The 19,928-nt window shown below is 47.1% G+C and overlaps 1 protein-coding gene and 1 long non-coding RNA gene across 2 annotated transcripts in view; both read right to left on the bottom strand.

The window, feature by feature from the left end:
• Window positions 1-19,928, bottom strand: part of LOC144139242 (uncharacterized) — a 43,841-nt gene that overhangs the window by 7,554 nt on the left and 16,359 nt on the right. The gene's annotated exons all lie outside the window — the stretch shown is intronic.
• Window positions 1,394-6,838, bottom strand: LOC144139223 (uncharacterized). The gene is made up of 3 exons (XR_013316104.1): window positions 6,528-6,838; window positions 3,998-4,082; window positions 1,394-1,513 (listed from the first exon to the last, which is right to left on the bottom strand). It is a non-coding gene; the product is annotated as an uncharacterized LOC144139223 (long non-coding RNA).

Raw genomic sequence — 19,928 nt, 5'->3', positions numbered from 1 at the left:
AAGCGCTGTCTTTCAGGAATGTGTTACCGTTATCCTGTATACGAATTTGCACCTATTGCGTTGTTGGAATTCTCAATGCCGTTAGATGATCAAGATTTTTAACAGCGAAGTAGTGTGTGGCTCTGTGCCCGAGATTTTTTTGCGCCCGTCAGCAGAATACGATTTGCGGCAAAGCCAACTTTCCGGCGGATGCCCTGTCGGATTTCAAGTAATGTATACCCTTTGTAATAATGATAGCGGAATTAAAAATCAAAACCAGCAGTATCGTTTTTACGTCTTTTTCAAAGTTACGCAAGTGCCCAGCTCACTTCAACACATGCAGTTTCACTTTCAACTGTAATTTTCCAGTTAATCGTTTTCTACATGAGAACGGCAAGACAAGTAGAGTCGCGAGGAATTATCCTGACCCAATTGTCCCAGTCACGTCTCTTCCAAAGGTGTTTCTATTAAGATGGTACGGCAGCAACACACGTTTCACCATTGCAGGTTGGTTAAATAACCCTGTGGACATCACAAGCGTGAAACTATAGTATCTGCAAGATAAATAATTACCTAAATATTGAACGTTGAATTGTTTTATTGTAGATGTATTATTACAGGTTTATGGTGCTGGCTTAGTGCTACTGTTTGCTAGTGTGCGTGTCCCTCCCGGCAGTCCTTTTCTTTTCGGGATAAAAATTATATACCTTTAAACGTGGCTGGGTTGAGCGCGGTGGCTATAGTGGGGAGTCTGGTTTTCAGGGAAGTCAAAATTTAAAATAAATATGGGGCCTTCTTAAATTATTACCATATACAATGGGCTCGATAACGTACTCTATGAGCATGCATGCGTTACCAAAAGCGTTTCCTTTAGTTTTGAGAAGGGACAAAAAGGGGGGGGGGGGCGGCAGCAAGTATGACTAGCGGCTATCCCTTATGAAAATTTCTATGTCCAGTCAAAAGACAGTCTGCGTCCCGAAGGAAACAGACTGCGTGCGTCCTGTGTGTTTCCTCTGTGTTGGAATTTCGCCACCGACTTTCTGCGTACTCCAAGTGTCCCGTGTGTTTCCGTCCTCCATGCGTCCAGTCTATCTCCCAAAGGCAACACAGACACCATACGGCCTTTGTGTGTCCCCTATATGTCTTGAAGGCAACAGACCGCATTCGTCCCTTGTGTGTCCCCTGTATTGAAATTTCGCCACCGACTTTCTGCGTCCTCCAAGAATCCTTTATGTTTCCGTCCTCTACGTATCCCACAAGCTTCCACCTTTTGAGTGCCCTTTGCATGCTGTCAAATAACAGTGCCCCACAGCCAGCTGCATGTAGAAAATGTCAGCCAGCTCCACAGTCACTGTTTCATGCTGCAGCTGTTTCTGTAAGAGCAAGCTGACGAAAATCACATGAATCACACGACTCTTGCAAACCTGACTATTTTATTCAGGTTGGATCCATACGTGCTGCTGCCGCCTGCCACACCAGGTGTCGCCTCATCTTTACCCCTCACAGGACGGGATAGCCACTGCCACGCTTGAACCTGAAATGACAAACGCATTGATCGCATATGAAGGGGTTTAAACAAACACGTCTCAAACATTTGCTGGTTATGCTTATAAATATAAAGGAGTGTTCCCATACAAAACTGAACCAAGTATCCTGAAAGAGAAGGTATAACTTCTAGGTTGCAAAATTAGCCACAAAATTTAGACCACATAAATTAACTAATGAGCTTACGAACATCAAATATGACATACTGTTACATAGGCAACACAACCCAGAACTAAGTACTGTTTAGATTCATGGCCTCCTCATGACGGGCATTTATACAGCCTCGCAAGAACATTTGAGATGAGATTATTGCAGCAGCACTGTGGGAACAAAGCAATATGGGGGGGGGGGGGGCAGGGAAGGCAACATAAAATTGCATGAACATGCTAAGACAGGCATTGATCAGTCGTCATCATGAGTAGTTGCTTGTGTCTACGCGTTCTTTGGAACCTATAAAGCCAGCAGTTTTATTGTGCATTTCGTTTACGAGACAGCACTTGCATTGTCTAGTTTGTTTGTCTGTGCTTGCTTACAAAAAGCAAAATGTACATCACCATGAACTGACCAACCTCTAGGTTGGCTCCTCACTTTTTATATTTCCTTGTGTTGATGGGTAGCAGACACGGGAACAGAAATAAAAAACAACCCTAGAAAAACGTGGTGGATAGCACACTTGCACCCATCATTGCACGCGTGCCACGTGGTCACTCATCCCAACAGATGTACAGTGCACGGAGTGACCCCCAAGCAGCGAAAGCTGGGCGTGGTCACTCTGTACTTTGTGAAAATACAAGCTACTAGAAAGATTTGACAGATAGCACAAACAGTGCAGGTGCGCCAACTTTGCACCATGGCACGAATTTTTCAACGCACAACAGAAAACGCACCGGTATGTCAGTGAAACCGTGGAGGAGAAATTCGAAGACAAACCAGGACATCAGTGACAGTGAAAGGGTTAAAGCGGTCGAATACAGCAAATTTAATTTCAGGGTTTATGCTTACCAGCAATGAGGAAAGCTACCGCAGTAACTTGAGCTGACTACTCTGTAACGTGCACTCAAATGCTAAAAACACACAAGCATTTTTGCATATGTTTGCACACAGAGCATTCATACTGTTCGGAAATAATGCAGGTTTTTCCTACTATAAACATCATAATATTGCCCCCAACCACGCCATTTGATTTGTTTACAAAATATTTTGTTACAAGCACCTGGCCACACCCTGCAATCTTATCCTTTTTTAATGGAACCGTCTTTTTCCCCTTTTTCCTTTGTATGCTGCACCAGCAGTCCTGTTTGATATGGAAAGGGTGTTGCTTTGCGATCCCTATCCTAGCTTTTCCTGTTTTTTATTGAAAATGTTCTCGATCTAAATGAATGAGTGCAAAAGAAACCCTGCAGCATTCAATTCGCCAACGCTCATCCATGCACGTCCCTTTGCTGACTCCTTCAAGGTTTGTGTTATTTTATGTTTACTGCGGAGCACAAGTTTGCTCCGATAATCTATATTTTTACAAAAACCCTGCATTATCCGTGGCTACATAACAATATTCCAAACAAAGTCTGATACACAAACCAGAACCCCCCACAGCTCTTTCTTCAATTGCTGAGTACCCTTCTACAATTGATTGATTGTAGGGTTTAACGCGCCGACGCAACGCAGGCGATGAGGTGCGCCGTAGTGGAGGGCTCCGGATTAATTTTGACCACCTGGGGATCTTTATCGTGCGCCGAAATCTCGTACACACAGGCGTTTTAGCTTTTCGCCTCCATCAGAAAAGCAGCCGCCGCGGCCGGGAATCGAACCCGCGACCTCATGCTCAGCAGCGCAACGCCTTAGCCACTGAGCCACCGCGGCGGGTACCCTTCTACAATTAGGACCATCATTATATTTGCTAGAGTAAATAGCTGTTCGGGGGGGGGGGGGGGGGGGGCTATGATGGCCAGTGAGACTCATTACACTACATGAAACACAGTGGCAAAAAGGCACGCAATACACCCTTTTCACTGCTAGGCACAAGTTGCATCTAGGGCATTGAAGTGAATTCACCTAAATTCTATTTCTGGGTGCATGGAATTGTTTCACTCATGTAATGTAATCCATAATATGACTTTTGAGTAGAAGTCTAAAGATCTAATTCATCTGTAATAGGCGGTAGAAGAAAAATCCCCACACACTGTCTGTGGGCACCACGCAACTACCACAGTGAACAAGGGTGACAAAGTCGTTATTAATTAATTCATGGAGCAAGGACGCAGCCCTGATGCGACAAAAAAAATAAGAAAGGTACCAGGAAGTTTCTCACCCTCATCGGTTCCTTATTTTTTGCCCCATCTCTGCAATGTTCTTATGTCTTAATATCACTAAGGTACCACAAGAATGCCACAATGGTTTTCTATGTTTTCATGTTCTCTCAGCCTTCAAAATCGAGATTTTCATGCATTTCACAGCCGTAATGAACTCCACTTACAGGTCGTGCAGGATAGATAGAAACAGGAGGCAGCCAATTCTTCTGGTAGCTCACAACGTACATCCTCCATGTCAAACACCTGGCCCTGTAAAAAATGGAAGTTCAAGTAGTAAACAAGCCGTAAATATGTGGTATAATGCCGTGAAATACTCGCTCTGACAGGACATGACAGAATTTGTTTTTTGTAGGTGCAAAAAAGGCACCTTCAGTTCTTTCAAGCTAAAAAATAAGTACAGTGCTCACTGATTGAAACGCAACACTGCGAGCGCGTGGCCGCCAATACATGCAGCGCCGTCCATGGACGCCGCTGTCGCTGACAGTGCACCGCTGTCGCTGCGGGGAACCACTGCCCCGCTTATTGGCAACCGGAAGCAGCAAGCTTATGGTCAAAACACTCTCATCCTCGTGGTATACCACAATGCAACACCTAGCTTCCACGGGCGTCCACTGGCGGCGCTGCATGTAGCGCAGGCCACGCGCTTGCAGTGTCGCGTTTCAATCCGTGAGCACTGTACATACATGACAATCCTTACGCTTTCAGCCATACTTTAAAGGAACAGAAGCATCCTTACACTGAATTAATGTTAAACTAAGCCTATTAAATATCCCTAGGTGGTAGAAATCTGTGGCCCCAGATTTCCACTGTGCAAGCATATTCTCTGGTCCAGAGGGTGCGAAACGTGGTTACGGCTTTTAAAGGAGCCATGAAGAGAAAACACAAGTTTGGTTCATTCAAAGGATTCTGTTGCTAGAATCACGCTGACACCATTTTTAACATAAACTCCACTCAAATAAGCTACAAATTAGGAACAAAGGAAATGGCCATGCGACCCACTAGCTCATTTCCCGCAACAGAACCTATGTCATACCAGCCAGCTCTGCAGTTAGCGGAGGGCGGCAACAGCAAACGCGAATTAGGCAGAGGCTATAAGCTTGCCGAACGAACTATTTGCGCTTAAATTTAGGGCACATTCTTTTTACAGTAGTAAGAATGGTGGGACCAACAGTAAAGGTTAGGAAAGCACACGTAAGCATAGAAGTACCGATGCGTACTGCTGATGGTACTGCGCGCACTATGCTTGGTTTAGCTGCACAGGACTGCGGGGCTTTGGGGTTGCTCGGACAACAATGGCCGATTGACACAAGCAACGGTGTCTTACGTGACCATATTTGTGGAGCGAGCACTATGTTTCACGAAACGATTATTTTCTCGCTGAACAAAAACAAGCCACGTTTAAATACGGTAAAAACAAAACAAAAGCAGAAAGCGGCTTGCCACGGTATGGTGGCACCATCTAGGTTAACTAACGGTAAAGAAGGTTTCCCAATCGGCTGCAGAGCGGTCGGTTCCTGTGATGTCATTGCAGACCCTGAAAATGCACGATTTAGCGGGAAAACCAAAATTTTAGCTTAAATTAATGAATTTCTCAGTGAATAAAGCATCGTTTGCATTTGGACAAGTGCTGGGGGCACCATACCACACGAAATCTTTCGAATAACACAAACTTGTATTTTGTCTTCATGGTGCCATTAAAATTCTCTCTGAGGCACATGGTGAACGTCTCAGCGTGCCAATACCTCCAAGGGGTAGGCAAGTTGAAATGCTGACGAAACGAAAAAACAGGATGGTGAAGGAGCACGGTGGCAAGCCCACGCTCTGTTGAATCTTTTTCGCACCGTGATTGTATCCCCATCACATGCATATTTGTAAGAATCAACACGTTTAACCCATGCTCAACATGTTACGGTCAACACAATTTATGCAAGCCAGCTACAAATAATGTCACACCACACAAGAATTTCTGTCTGATCATGACGATGCTGGATGAGCTTAGGAAGGTGGAAAAATTTCTTGCATTAAAACAGCGAAAGCTGCCCTGTGACTGCACCAGCAATGCAGACTGGAACAGCATGTTTTCAAGCTGCGACGTCTAAACAATTATCTGGTCAAATGTTCACTGCCTAAAGACCTTGTGCATGTGGTACTACTTATAAAGTTGCTAGCAATGCTTAAATGTTGAAAATTCAACGTATATGCAACTCTTACGTATTATAACTACAAATGTAATGCAGCCTCCTTGCATTTCTTTACCCGTAAACGAAAACTACACGTTAGAACAATGCTAAGCTGCCTACGTCCTGTAAAAAAAATATACTGTGGGTCAACTGCCTCCTAAAAAAAAAAAATCGGGGAGTGGGCGTTTTGTTTTACAACCATTACCGCGGTTTTCTTTTTTTTTTTTCATGCAACAAGCTTTAGCGTCGAATCCACCCAAGCCAAGCGGCGGCCGCTGGGCCGTCAGCATAATGTTTTCGTTGCCGGCAATGGCAAGGGGGTCGATCACTCACACAGCATACTGGCCGCCGCTCCTGGAAGCTCATTATGACCGCGCCGACGCAGCCGCTAATTTACAATAAAAGAAGCGCGGCGAGCCGAACACCAAGGAATATACTCAACACGTTTAACAAAACAGCACTGCGGCAACGCGTAATAAAATTTTAACATGCACCACGATAAACAATTACTTACGGCAGAACACGCAGCATTTTTCACACGTCGCGTCGACAGACTGGAACTTGCAGTAGAGACTCTTGATTCACGTAGGCACGCACAACTTGTCAGGTATTTTGTCAAATGGCGACCTCGATGTGCGTTTGCTACAGCAGCGCAGTACGGCGACGACACAGACGCTTTGCGAGCACTCACGATGTTTCAGGTGGCACAAGAGCACTAACACGTAATATTACGGCAGGAGGAGCACGTAGTAATTCACGTAACACCAGCAAATCGGAAACAAACCACCAAAACCACGCACAACGAACCAACCACGTCTTTTCTTGCGCACCTATAACAATGACTGCATATATGCTAGCCTAGACTAGACTTATTACTACAGTTGGCTACCTAGCAGTCATAGAGTTTTAGCAGTTACTTTCTTCCTTCATCATCACCCCTGAAGCAAACTAGGCAGACGCCATTATAGTATTTTGTTAAAGTTGATAATAGCAAAGATATATATAATGGCAGTATATTTTCTTGATGCGAGCAACGTCTTTTGTTGTCGTAAGTTGTTGCTACTCAAAAGCGAATAAAAATGGATTAACAAACGAAGTTATTATCATCGTCATCTACATCTAGATTGACTGTTTTGTGTTTTGTTCAGCGTCCAAGCATTCACCATTCACTGTTTGTGGGCTTTTCACAAACAGAACGGCCGGATAAAAAAATTATTCCCCGCAGACATACGCAAACACACGCGCACACGCATACGCACACACACACACACACACACACACACACACACACACACACACACACACACATGCGAGCGCGCGCGCGCGCGCGCACACACACACACACACACACACACACACACACACACACACACACACACACACACACACACACACACGCACACGCACACGCACACGCACGCACGCACGCACACAAAAGCACCGTGCGTCAAATCCACGCAGGCAAACAATTCACTCAAATGGAGGCTTAGCAAGACTATGTGAGCTCAAGTATTTACACCTAGGTTTACGACCTGATTGAATACTGTCCTGGTGGCTTGGAGGTTAAGTACTCGCCTACTGATTCAAAGGGCGGAGGTTCGAAACCCGCTTAATGACCTTTGTTTTTTTTTTTTTTTAACCGTGCTTTAATTAAAGTTTTTCTGCCTTAGGTTATATTTTGACATTGTTGTTGCTCTCGTCTGGCTGTGTCCCTTTTTTTTCTGTCGCAATATATTTCTACCGCAAGCTCTGCCCCAAAAAACAGTACACCGCTCAGCATTTAGTTGCAAGGGTAAGCCATTTTACAACGACCCTGAAGGAAAACACAGACTAGGACAATCGGAAGCCACTTTTTAGGTTGTTTTTGTTTTCATTGCTTCGTTTTCTATTCGGCTTTTTGTGTTCTTTTTACTTTTTCTGGTCTGTATATTCTTCTCCCTCCCACTTTTTTTTCGTAATGGGAGGGACGAGGCACTTCGAACAGCCTCGTTCAATATGTATCCTTCTTACGCCACTGTTTCATACAAACGTACCAGTTGGTAATATTAATTCTGCGAATTTATCAGACCTCACTAGCACGAAATAACGTATACAGTGCTGCAGAATTTCCACAAACCATCGGCATTGTTTCTTACCATCTCTAGCCAAGCCAAAAAACTTAACCTTTCGAGTATAATTAAGGCTTACATGGTCGACTTTATGTTTACCTGAGGAAGCACAATCTTCAGAAAAAGAATGTAAGGCAACAAATAGTTATCCTTCCTCCCAGTGTCCTAGAGGCAACACAAAAGACATAAGTCAGTCTTTTGACTTCATTTTGCCTTCAGTACATACATAAGCAACAGCATTACGGCACACAGAAGAATTAAGACAGCAAATTCAAGTTCTATCTTACAGCCTTTGTCCTAGAGGCAACACAGGGGAAACAGGCCAAAGTCTTTTGACTTCATTTTGCCTTGAGTACACACATGGGCAATAGCATTGCGGAACTCAGAAAGAGAAGAAAGCAAGTCATTTTTAAAGTTTTATACCTCTCATCCGAAATAAAATCTTCGTATAGAAATTTAAACTTTGTCTTTACCATAGTACATATAAAGGTAAAACATCATGGCTGTTTATCCGGCAGTCTATAAAAAGTACACAGCCTGTTTATGTCCTAGAGGTAACACAAAGGAAAAGTCAAAAGAAAGGCCACACAGTCAACATGCAGGAGACACAAAGTAAACAGAAAGGAAAAGTTCATTTTCATAAGGGATAGGTTGCTGTGTATACAGGTCAGCGGTGGCACGCACGCACCTCCCTGAGCCTAGCTCGCGAGGAACGCCAGATAACGCTTTTCAGAAACAGGCCAATGTTGTTTTGAAGCGATCACAACTGCCGTGGAAGCCGTAAAAATTCAGCCCGTCCCTTTAAGTCGGACGTCAAATTGGGCGACCGGCACATAAAATGTACGGATTCCTTCATCACATAATCTTCGGAAGTACTCCGCAATAGCATGCAGACGCCGTGTTTGATGGTTTCTAGATGGATTCCTGCGACTTGTAGTGTTTTACGAGTGATCAGCGCGTACGCCGGCTGGAAAAAGCGATTCTCTCGTGCCGCGGCGACGGGAATTAACCTTGGGCAGTATGATATCGAACTCCCCCTCCCGCGGCCGCGTCCGGTGCGGCGTCCTCTTTATTCGGGCGGCTGCTCATGGCGCGAGATCGACTCGTCTGATCTGGTTGCGCCACTTCGTACGCGCGCGCCGAAGGCCAGCGACGCATTCCTCTTCCACGAAATCGTCTTCGTTCAGACCGCCTTCATCGCACTCAAAAGAGCCGCGCACCACTCGCTCGAATAGTCACGGCGCTCTCCTTTTAACGAGGCGACATCAAACGACGGACCATTCAGACGAATGTGTACAGGAGAAGCCGCGTGTGGCGACTCGTGCTCTACGCCTTTCCATGATCCATCCAGCACACGCGCAAACCTGAGCACGATACACTTCTTCCTAAGGCTCGAGTATCTGGTACCGGAAATTCGTGTCTGTTTAAGCGTGCCATTTTCTACCGTTCATCTCTCAAGTACGCGCGGAAAATGAAAACATGGTGCGGGAACTAACACAATCTTCAACACAACCTAACTGGTGACGTTCCGGTTTTCCTGGTGCGTTAGCGGAGCCTGGAGTGAGACAAAATTGAAGGGCAATCTGTTGCAGATTAGTTACAGGGGCGTAAGAACGGATATGCTCCTGCGTCCACGACGCCGACGCGAGGACTAACGCTCGCAACGCCCCGCGGGCCACTTTGGGTTATTCTTTCGTGCATGGCGCGCCAGCACGCACGCAAATACAGATACACACACACACACACACACACACACACACACCTACACTCTGGAACCCCCGCACACACACGCACGCAACACGCGCGCACCGGCACCGGGCCGCTAAACTCACCCTTTTCCGAACTCTAAGAGAGAGAGAGAGAGAGAAAGCTCTTTATTAAAGAAGAAAGCCGAGAGGTTTGACAGAATCTCTGCACTTACATGCTATTCGGCGGGGGAATGGGTAGGGGAGGGTAGAAAAGGCCCTATAGACAACAGGGCGGAAGAACGAGGAGAAAAGAAGTAAGAAAGAAAAAAACAGACATCGCGGAGTTCGTGGGAGCAGTTCGATGAACATCACGATCTCCGTAGTATGTCAAATCAGTTCAGTGACATCGATCTCGTCCAGGTATTCGAATAACGCCACTAGTGCTTTGCGTGGAGCTGAAGGGGAGGACCATGGACCGAGGAGTACTTTTAAGCTGATTGGTCGTGGGCGTAGGTGCTCGATCTCCTGCTCCATACGGCACCTTGGACTATGTAAGCGGGGCACTCTAACAGTAGGTGTTCCACGGTTTCCGGTGATCCGCAGTTATCACAGTACGGATTCGAGGTTGCACCGAGCGGAAACGCGTACAATCTTGTGGTTCAGCTTCACCGCACTGCATTCTGTTGACAAATGCACGACGCCGACAATGAAATTTCGGAGAATGACGATGTCGAGCATATATGAGTTGGCAACTTGGCTCAAAAGTTCTGATGGCAAAACAAAAAACTCACCTCCATTTCCGGCCGTTGCGTCCCGTAAAAATTCCCCCGCATTTCCCCGAGGGGGAGAATGTGAAAGTGCGAATGCACGGTTGTCGGCCCGCTTGCGGCGCTTGCGCTCGGCCCCCGCAGCCCACCGCCTCGCCGCCTTCTCTTCCATCCCTTCCATCGGGTTTGTAGTATCACGTGTACACCACGCAGTTATCAAGCCGCTATAACGCCGCTGAGTCGCCAACGCACGCCGCTGACGACGTAGTTTGAATGCGTTAAAGATATAAGGCGCGTCACTAACACTGATATCACCGTCGCGTCCGTGGCTTGGTCGGTAGAGCGTCGCGCTGCGGCCGCAAAGTCCTCGGATCGAAACCTGGCGCCGGATGCTGTTTCTTTTTTTAAATATAGAGGAGCACTGCGGACGCCGCCGCCGCCGCCGCCGCCGGCGGTGGATGGTTTGGGGTCGCTTATAAAGTGCATTCGCACTTAAAACAGCGCAAAGAAACTGAATGGAAGACGCGAAAGAGGCAAACACGGGCGCTGTCTTCCGTTCAGTTTCTTTGCGCTGTTTTTTGCCATCAGTATGAACCAACTAGTCCGCCTTCACACTCTAGTTCAAAAGTTGTATCTGCGCAGTGGCATACCGAAATGAAATTGCGCGGTGCCACAGCGCAGATCACCCCGTTCGAGCCAATTGGTGCGCATAGCCGTTATTCGCCGTAGTTGGTTTGTTGTCGGCACAGATTGGTCACTCGAGCGCATGGTGAAGCTGAACCACGGGGTTGCCTTAGATTGCACGGCTCAGGGGCGGCTTCACCGGCTTCAGCACGATGGAAAGTTGGGCGTTGGGCGAGCTGGTGTTTATACATTCTGAAAAAAAAAAAAAAAAAGACGCGAAAAAAGACAGCGACGCCGAACAGAAAGTACGCAGGACAATGCGCTTCACCGGCTTCACTGCCGTGGCGTTTACGATTAAAAGAGGCGGACGGTTTGATGAATTTATGCTTACGCATAAAAGAAATTAAGCGCTTAACTCGTCCAAGCAAGACGTCGGCGACGCGGCGTGCCTAAAGTGTTTTAAGGTGAATTCTAGACAGCCTCGAGTTCTTTGACGTGCACCTGACCTCGTGTACGCGGGTGTCCCTTTTTAAATGCAGAGCATTTCAGTAACTCACGATGTCACCCGCGTTGGCGTCCGTAGTCCGCATCGCTCCCCCTACACTATATAAAAAAATAATGCTTACCGGCGCCAGGTTTCGAACCAACGACTCTGCGGGCGGAACACAAGGTACATGGCACTCTACCCACTGCACCACAAAGCCGACACAGAATGGAAGGTTACGAACACGCCTTATATCCTTGACTCATTCAACCGTCGGCCACAGGTGCGCCCTCTCCCCCGCGTCCTCCTCGCCTTCTCTCCGCTCGCAACGCCCTCTCTCGCCGCGTTCGGTTCGGGCGCACAACAGGTGGGGACGTGCGCAACACCCTCTCTCGCCGCGTTGGGTTCGCGCTGATCAACAGTCGGTTCGCGCGCAAGAACAGGTGGGGGCGCTCGCATCGCGCTCTCTCGCCGCGGTCGGTTCGCGCTTAAACCACATATGTCGTTCGCGCGTGCTCCTGTCGCTAACATCTGTGGCGTGATCGTGACGTCAACATCACGCGTTCGTGTGGTGGCGCGATTTTGGCGCTATAACACTCTCTCGCGAGGGGCATTGGATTGGATTCGATTGGATTGGCTTGGCTTGGCTTGGCTTGGCTCGGCTTGGCTTGGCTTGACTTGGATTGGATTGGATTGGTTTGGATTGGATTGGATTAAAGTGGATTGTGTTGGATTGTGTTGCGTCATAGCCGCGCCACGTTGCGTCATAGCCGCTCCACGTTGCGTCATAGCCGCGGCAGGGGGTTCACGGCACGTTTCACGTTTCACCAGCGATTTCATCGACAATGTCTACGCTGGAAGACAACAATTACAACAACAACCAATACGTAATCCATACGACTTGCAGGCGCGCCCCCGCGGAAATGCTCTGCATTTGATCGTGCCCCTCGCGAGGGGGATGTTTTTTGGCATGGCTACATAGACACTACACCGAGTGTGTTTGAGTGAATCAGCTGCAGACGATGCCTGCGAAGTATTAGGGAGTGCCGTTGGAAAGTTAAGTTGATAGTGATCCTCATTGGCACAGGCAGGCTGTTGAACGGCGAGAAAAGGCCGAGAAATGGAAAGGCACTGGCCTTTCAATGTTTGCAGGAGCCTCAGTGTGTGACGTGTTTTTTATGAGCAAACTCTGGTACGTTCTTCAGGTACTGCATTGTTCGCGTAAGAACGTACAGGCTCTGCGTCGTGTGTTTGCAGAGTTTATATGGGGGTCTGCGTGGGAACAAACGAGCCGCACGAACTTGTTTCGGCGGGTGCGCGTCGGGGGTCTTTCTCTCTCGCATTTGTTTTTGCGACAAGATGTCAATCGGTTTTCGTTTCTGCGTGACGTAAATGATCCTTTCTTGCGTACTGTGTGTCAGATGAGGCTAGCTAGGGCGCTACCCGATTTTTTGGCATGGCTACATAGACACTACACCGAGTGTGTTTGAGTGAATCAGCTCGCAGACGATGCCAGCGAAGTATTAGGGAGTGCCGTTGGAAAGTTAAGTTGATAGTGATCCTCATTGGCACAGGCAGGCTGTTGAACGGCGAGAAAAGGCCGAGAAATGGAAAGGCACTGGCCTTTCAATATTTGCAGGAGCCTCAGTGTGTAACGTGTTTTTTATGAGCAAACTCTGGTACGTTCTTCAGGTACTGCATTGTTCGCGTAAGAACGTACAGGCTCTGCGTCGTGTGTTTGCAGAGTTTATATGGGGGTCCGCGTGGGAACAAACGAGCCGCACGAACTTGTTTCGGCGGGTGCGCGTCGGGGGTCTTTCTCTCTCGCATTTGTTTTTGCGACAAGTTGTCAATTGGTTTTCGTTTCTGCGTGACGTAAATGATCCTTTCTTGCGTACTGTGTGTCAGATGAGGCTAGCTAGGGCGCTACCCGATTTTTTTGGCTTGGGCTTGGCATTACAATTGGATTCTTAAGCGGAGTTTGGGATTTCTTTCTTCACTATGCATTAACATCTACGAGCTACGAGGAAGCCGAAATCTTCCCTGTTCTGTGGTAGCCGTGCTCGGTGAAACAGCAGGCAGTGCGTGATAGTACCTGACGTTGGTCATGCCGGAGTGAAGGAACGTATGACTGAGCGGGTACTATACCGCCGCGAACTTGTACCTGAAGAAAGAAAAAGAAAGAAACAAAACCTACTTCGACGAAGACTTCATACGACTGATACGGACTCGTGTATCAGTCCTATCTGATCTTCGTCCGCGACTTTTAACGCCACGTTTTCTTTTTTCTTCAAATATGAACTAACTGGCTCAGTAACAAGATTTGTTAAACTGTAACTGACGGTCGGTGCACCGGTTCACCACGAAAGGCACGCTCAAAAAGCTTTCCAAACTCTTCAAACAACTTATTCTGCCTTCATAAACATTACAGTGTAATGAGCTCATGGCCTGGTCTCGAGCACGCTATTTCTCCCGTATATAGCAGTGATTGATTGATTGATTGATTGATTGATTGATTGATTGATTGATTGATTGATTGATTGATTGATTGATTGATTGATTGATTGATTGATTGATTGATTGATTGATTGATTGTAGGGTTTGACGCGCCGACGTAACGCAGGCGATGAGGCGCGCAGTAGTGGAGGGCTCCGGATCAATTTTGACCGCCTGGGGATCTTTAACGTGCGCCGAGATGTCGTACACACGGGCGTTTTTGCTTTTCGCCTCCATCGGAAAAGCGGCCGGGAATCGAACCCGCGACCTCGTACTCAGCAGCACAACGCCTTAGCCACTGAGCCACTGCGGCGGGTCGTATATAGCATTGCAGAACGCTCCATGCACTGCGTCCCAACGGCAAGAGGAAGCGTGGAGTCTGGGAAAGATAAGACATCCGCGTGCATACCCACAGCCGCATATACTTTCAAAAAAGGAGATTTCGCCGCGTAAGAGCAGACAATCTCCTGCAGTGGTGAGATCTCGGCGCCAATTCTTTTTTTAACTCTGGTCGCCCCCACTCGGTTCTTTCCTCTGCCGTTGGCACCACCTACTTGGTGCAAAAATTATGCACACGCTGGGGAACTTAATCCCGCGTGGTGATATGGAAGCGAAGCAGGGCGTGGAAAAGCCGGCTGCGAGCACGTCTGGTAGTCACACGCGCAATTAGCCGAGAAAAGTGACGTTAAGTGCACACGTCTCGAGGCGCGAAGACAAGAGCGAGCAACGAACGCCAATATATCCGCGATTCGAGTGGCCACACACCAAAGCGCGATGTCGAGACTGTGCGCAGTAAAGAGCGCGCTGATTCTCGTTACTGAAGCGTGGCAGCGCAGCAGCGGACGTGAGCGTGGGCATCGCTCGCGTTATTGTACGACCCGTGGGTGACCGTATTTTAAAGTAGGGCCGCAATTTGACCGTTTGTTTAGACGGCTCGCGTATTCAACTTGTCTGCTTCAACGTCTGCGTTTCGTATGCGTAAGCGGTAGCTGCCTCCTGACCCGAATCACGGCGCTATGTTGCCAATGCGCGCACGCGAGCATGGGATTTTGGCGTGCCCAATTCCACTGAAATGCGCGCGAAAATCCCCCGAAATCCGGCTTTTCGTACTTAGCCTGTCATTGTAATACAGTCGAACCTCGTTATAACGAACACTGATATAGCGAATTATCGGCCATAGCGAAATGAATACGAACTTTGGATGGACACGCTTTATTTCAGTAACCTTCTTTTTCTAACGAAGCCGAAACCGCAAGAGCGGTACGATATCGGCTATAACGAAGAAATATTTGGTTCGCGCGAGGCTCTAAACTCGACATATATACCTTAAAAAGCAACGTAAAAAGTTAGAAGACAACAGTTTGTAGAACTACAAAAGTAGAAAAGGCCCTTTTGTGCGCGGACATTGTGGAAAACTTCATCTTGCAGTGCTGTTATTAAAAGCCGCAAGACGAGAATCCCATCCTTCTTCAAATAAATAAGAAAGCAGGCATCTTTTGTCAAAAAAAATTTGTCCGGCTGTAATTTCACGTTGTCATGTTCCGGTTCATTTAGTTCGAAATGCCACGAGGAGACAGCTAAGGATTACCTCGTTTATAGCGGGCTCGAAGCCTAGAATAATGCGCATTAGTATCTACGGTTTTTACACGAGCCACATTGCCAATATGTTAGGGCCGATTTTTACCTCTACTGTTACAAGGAATATCAGATATAACGAACTAATTTACCGCCCCGATACTGCTTCGTTAAAGCGAGTTTCGACTGGACATCCAAACAAAGTTATATTTACGCATGCATGCTTGCGAACAACTGCACGTTTTGTGCGTGCGTCCGTGCGTGCGCGCGCCACGGGCGATCAGTGGCGTTCAGTGGCACTGGTTTGCGCCTATATAGATTAATACCTTTCATATTCCAAATAACCGCTCACTATTATATCAATTTTGCCCGTAACGATTGATACACGTTACGCACATGACTTTGTTCAACGGAAGTGATGGAACCGACGGTTCGCCTTCGAGGTAACTGTTTTAGAAAGCGCGAGAAATGCGCGAGTTAAACCGAAAAGGCGAATGCATCGTTTCCACCAGCAGGCGTTCCGGTGTCCGCCCCTATATAGGCGTGGCAAGCTTGCGCCTGCTGGTGGATTTTCCTTTCTCATTTCCTCAATAAATACTTACATAGTTTCATACATTCACTTCCGACATAGGAATGTGGTGCTGTTGCAGACAGATGGCCTACTTATGGCGTCCAAGGAAGCATAGCGTATACCGGCTCGTATGAGTGCGGATAATTATTGTTCTCTCGCTCTAATGCTCCGCCCCCAGTAATAACTAACGACTCGGTCAACGTTTCATTACGCTTACCGTTTGAAACTTATACCCATGCGGTTTGAAAACAAAACGGTTAGTGTATTGTGGTGCACGTCAATGCGCCCTGGATGAACTATATAGCTCTTACAAACAAGCGGGGCACTGGGGGCTCTCGCAAAGATAAACTGCTAGTCATGCCGATATAAACCATTGCGAGGAGTTGTGTATGCAAAAGAATTTATATCCAAATGAATGGCGCTGACTGCTCCTTCGGGTGGGTATGTTATACAGGAGACAAATGGAATTGATGCATTAGCCATGAGTCCCAGGCGGCTGCTGTAATCGTCAATGGGCAGTCCATATGAATCGGTGTATCCGTCATAATGCCCATGCTCTGCCTCATCATGTGGTTATACCTTAACGTCGAGCCTAACGACGTGCAACGTCATACCCATAGTACGTAGAGCTACCTCAGTAGGTCGACGACGTTGTTCCAAGTCGAAAGCCGCACCGCATTCAATGTATAGCTCATCTTCAGTCTGCAAATCTTGGTGTATCCCGGCATAAAACTCTTTCGTGTTAAAATATAAAACCCTAGAAGGAACAACCCTAAGTATAACGTACTCTTTAGTCATAAAGGTAGCTTCCCCGCAAGAAGACCCTGTGTGCAGGGGTGCACCCTTTACAGGCCGCTTGCTTCGTTGTACTGGCGTCATTTTCATGACGGCTATGACGTCAATGAAATCTTTGTGTATCCAGGCATAAAACACTTTCGTGTTAAAAAAAACCGCTCACAATGCCTTGACGTGTCCAAGGAGCCGATACTCATCGCGTCATCGTTCACATAAGACCAAGCGATATAAAATGTTTGCTCATCATTCATAAACATATATTACGAAATAACTCATTGTTATAATATATGCTCTTTAAATGTTCGCGGATTTTTTTCCGCTGCGTTCGAAAAAGCAAGTTGAATGAATGACAAGGCCAGACATGCATACGGATTCCACTATGCTGTATGACGTCGCGTGATGCGGAAGGCCGCGCTTACATTGCGTTATGCTACAGCGGCGATCACATTTTTAGAGGGAAATGAATTCTGGGTTTGTCACTGGTCCACTTTGCCTTATTGTTGCCGTGATCGGTCATTGTGACAAAGGAGACGCGCGCACGGTTCGAAAAGAGCGCATGTACACAATGGAGTTTTAATTGACATGATTTCCTTAAAATTTCGGTATTTTTACATGTGATGCATTTGTGCTCGTTGAACGGAACGTCTAGCTAAACAAAACTTGGCTCCGAAAAAAAAAAAAGAGTTCGTGATTATGCACGCGGCGCCTTGCCCTGGCGTCAAGTGGGCTGATCGCACCACAACAGGGAAAAGCTGACAGTGTCCCTGTCAATCGGAAAATTTGCGTTGTAATGAGCAATTTTTCTTTGTAAATTTCGCCCCGGTTTCATACTTTGTGAAGTTGTATCATGTGAACATCTACCAATACAGCAAACTATATTGGTATAAGTGAAACCTCGTCGCACTTGTCACCATCTCAGGCAATGCGCGTCACCAGCCCCGTAGTGCGGGGTACCCGTTTTAGGGGTAATATAAAAAATATGAACATCTAAGGTTCACTAGTGAAACCGTGCGGTGTTTGTGTTGATTAAAAGAGAACATGTTCACGCCGTATAACCACCCACAATATACGGCCAACTGCTAGGACCTATAGCTCTAATCCTAGGTACCTCTGACTTTTTTCTAAAAGGAAGCAAATAGTGGCACCCTACTATTATTATGGCAGAACGTGCGGGCTTTGAATATTCCAGCCTTATTGTTTAGCTTCTCGAAAAATGGTTCGTGCAGGGTAGAAAAAAGGAGGAAATCGAAGGTTTTCTCCCCCGGACCAGCGAGATTCTCCCTTTAGCTAATTACACGTAGCGCCCTCTGTACGGCCTCTACGAAACACCGAAACGGGGGAGGAAATATTCTCCCCTGTCGTCTGCAATCTGCTGTCGGCGCCGACGCCGAAAACGAAACCGTTCATCGTTGCACTGTGGCTTTCGCCGATCGGGCGCATGCGACGACTATGAGCAACATCTCCCCTATGGTGTGCTGCTTGCTTGTTTTCTCGCTGTCTTTCTTTTTATTTTTACCATGTGCCCGCCACGCTAACGCACGGCTCGCCAGCCGTGTGTTTGAAGCACATTCTGTGGGCACCGCTGCATGCTTGCTGTGTGCGACTCGTCTGCGCCCTGTTCAACGTTACTACTGCATTTGTGGACGTTTTATACTGACACCCAAGAGTAAAAGAGGTCAGCGATGATAGCAAACTGCCCATTTTTTCGTCCACGAGCACGGACCGCAGCATATTGAAGCATCAGTTACCAACAACAAGAGGCCCCCATTCAGCAACATCTTGGCTGAATGGTTGCCAGACCAGCGGTGCGCTCTACGGTAAAATAGCGAAGGCGAGGCAAGAAGTATCATTACCCAAACATACCTGCCGCACTGTTTCGTGAAACGTTTTTTTTTCTTTGAGCTATTTTACAAGAAGTATCATTACCCAAACATACCTGCCGCACTGTTTCGTGAAACGTTTTTTCTTCTTTGAGCTATTTTACTACTTCTTACAAAACCTCAAATTAATAAAAGTTTGCAATTGCACGGGTTACATTTGATGAAATAACAAAACCCACCTAAGGCTTACGCACTGCCGTGGGGTATCGAAACAAGCAACGATCTCACTGTTCCTATTCATTCTCGGCGATCAGGGTTATAAATACTTTGTCGCCGTTTCAATGTTTAGTTGTGGCTTGTGGTCATGCGGACATGTCAAAAGTGTACTATATGTTGTGGTGTATTATGCTTGCGATGTTGTGTGTTGCGTGTATTGTGCGTTGACAGTGCCTTTAATGAAGTGTATGTCGCTGTGTTGTGCTATGTTTCTTCCCAATATGTGCCCGCCCACATGCGGCCTCTGTGATGTTGGCTATAATAATACACGTTATCCCTAAAGGAAACCAAGGCCACTGATGGTGATGCTTAGTAGCTGCCCTAGGGCCCCCAACCCTACTTTTTTTTTGCATTATCTATCGGTCATTTTAAAACGTTTACGGTTGCTTTACTTCGAGCATGCCAGGGGGCGAGCATTGTCATCTCCTCGCTCGGACGGTTGCGATGGTTGCGACAGCGACGGATACGTTTTTCGTGTTGCCTGCATTGCCTTTGCGCTGAGATTGCAGACGATCCGCGTTTTGATGCATCGGTTGTAGCAAGGTAAGTCGACTAACAACAACTGGTTGTTCTCAAACGGCCGCACTGGATGCTTGTGATCTCGAGTGCGGTGAACGGCGGGGTTACGAGCCTTTCGGAAATAAAGGCGGCATTTTGGAAGCAATCGGTATGACTTCTACTTTGTTTACGGCGGCGCGTTCGCTCTGAACG

Source organism: Haemaphysalis longicornis, unplaced genomic scaffold, assembly GCF_048455015.1.
Source record: "Haemaphysalis longicornis isolate Haplotype H1 unplaced genomic scaffold, Haemaphysalis longicornis Haplotype H1 scaffold_1, whole genome shotgun sequence".
Taxonomy (NCBI): domain Eukaryota; kingdom Metazoa; phylum Arthropoda; class Arachnida; order Ixodida; family Ixodidae; genus Haemaphysalis; species Haemaphysalis longicornis.
Note: the sequence above shows the minus strand (reverse complement) of the source record. Positions and strands in the feature narration are given on the sequence as shown.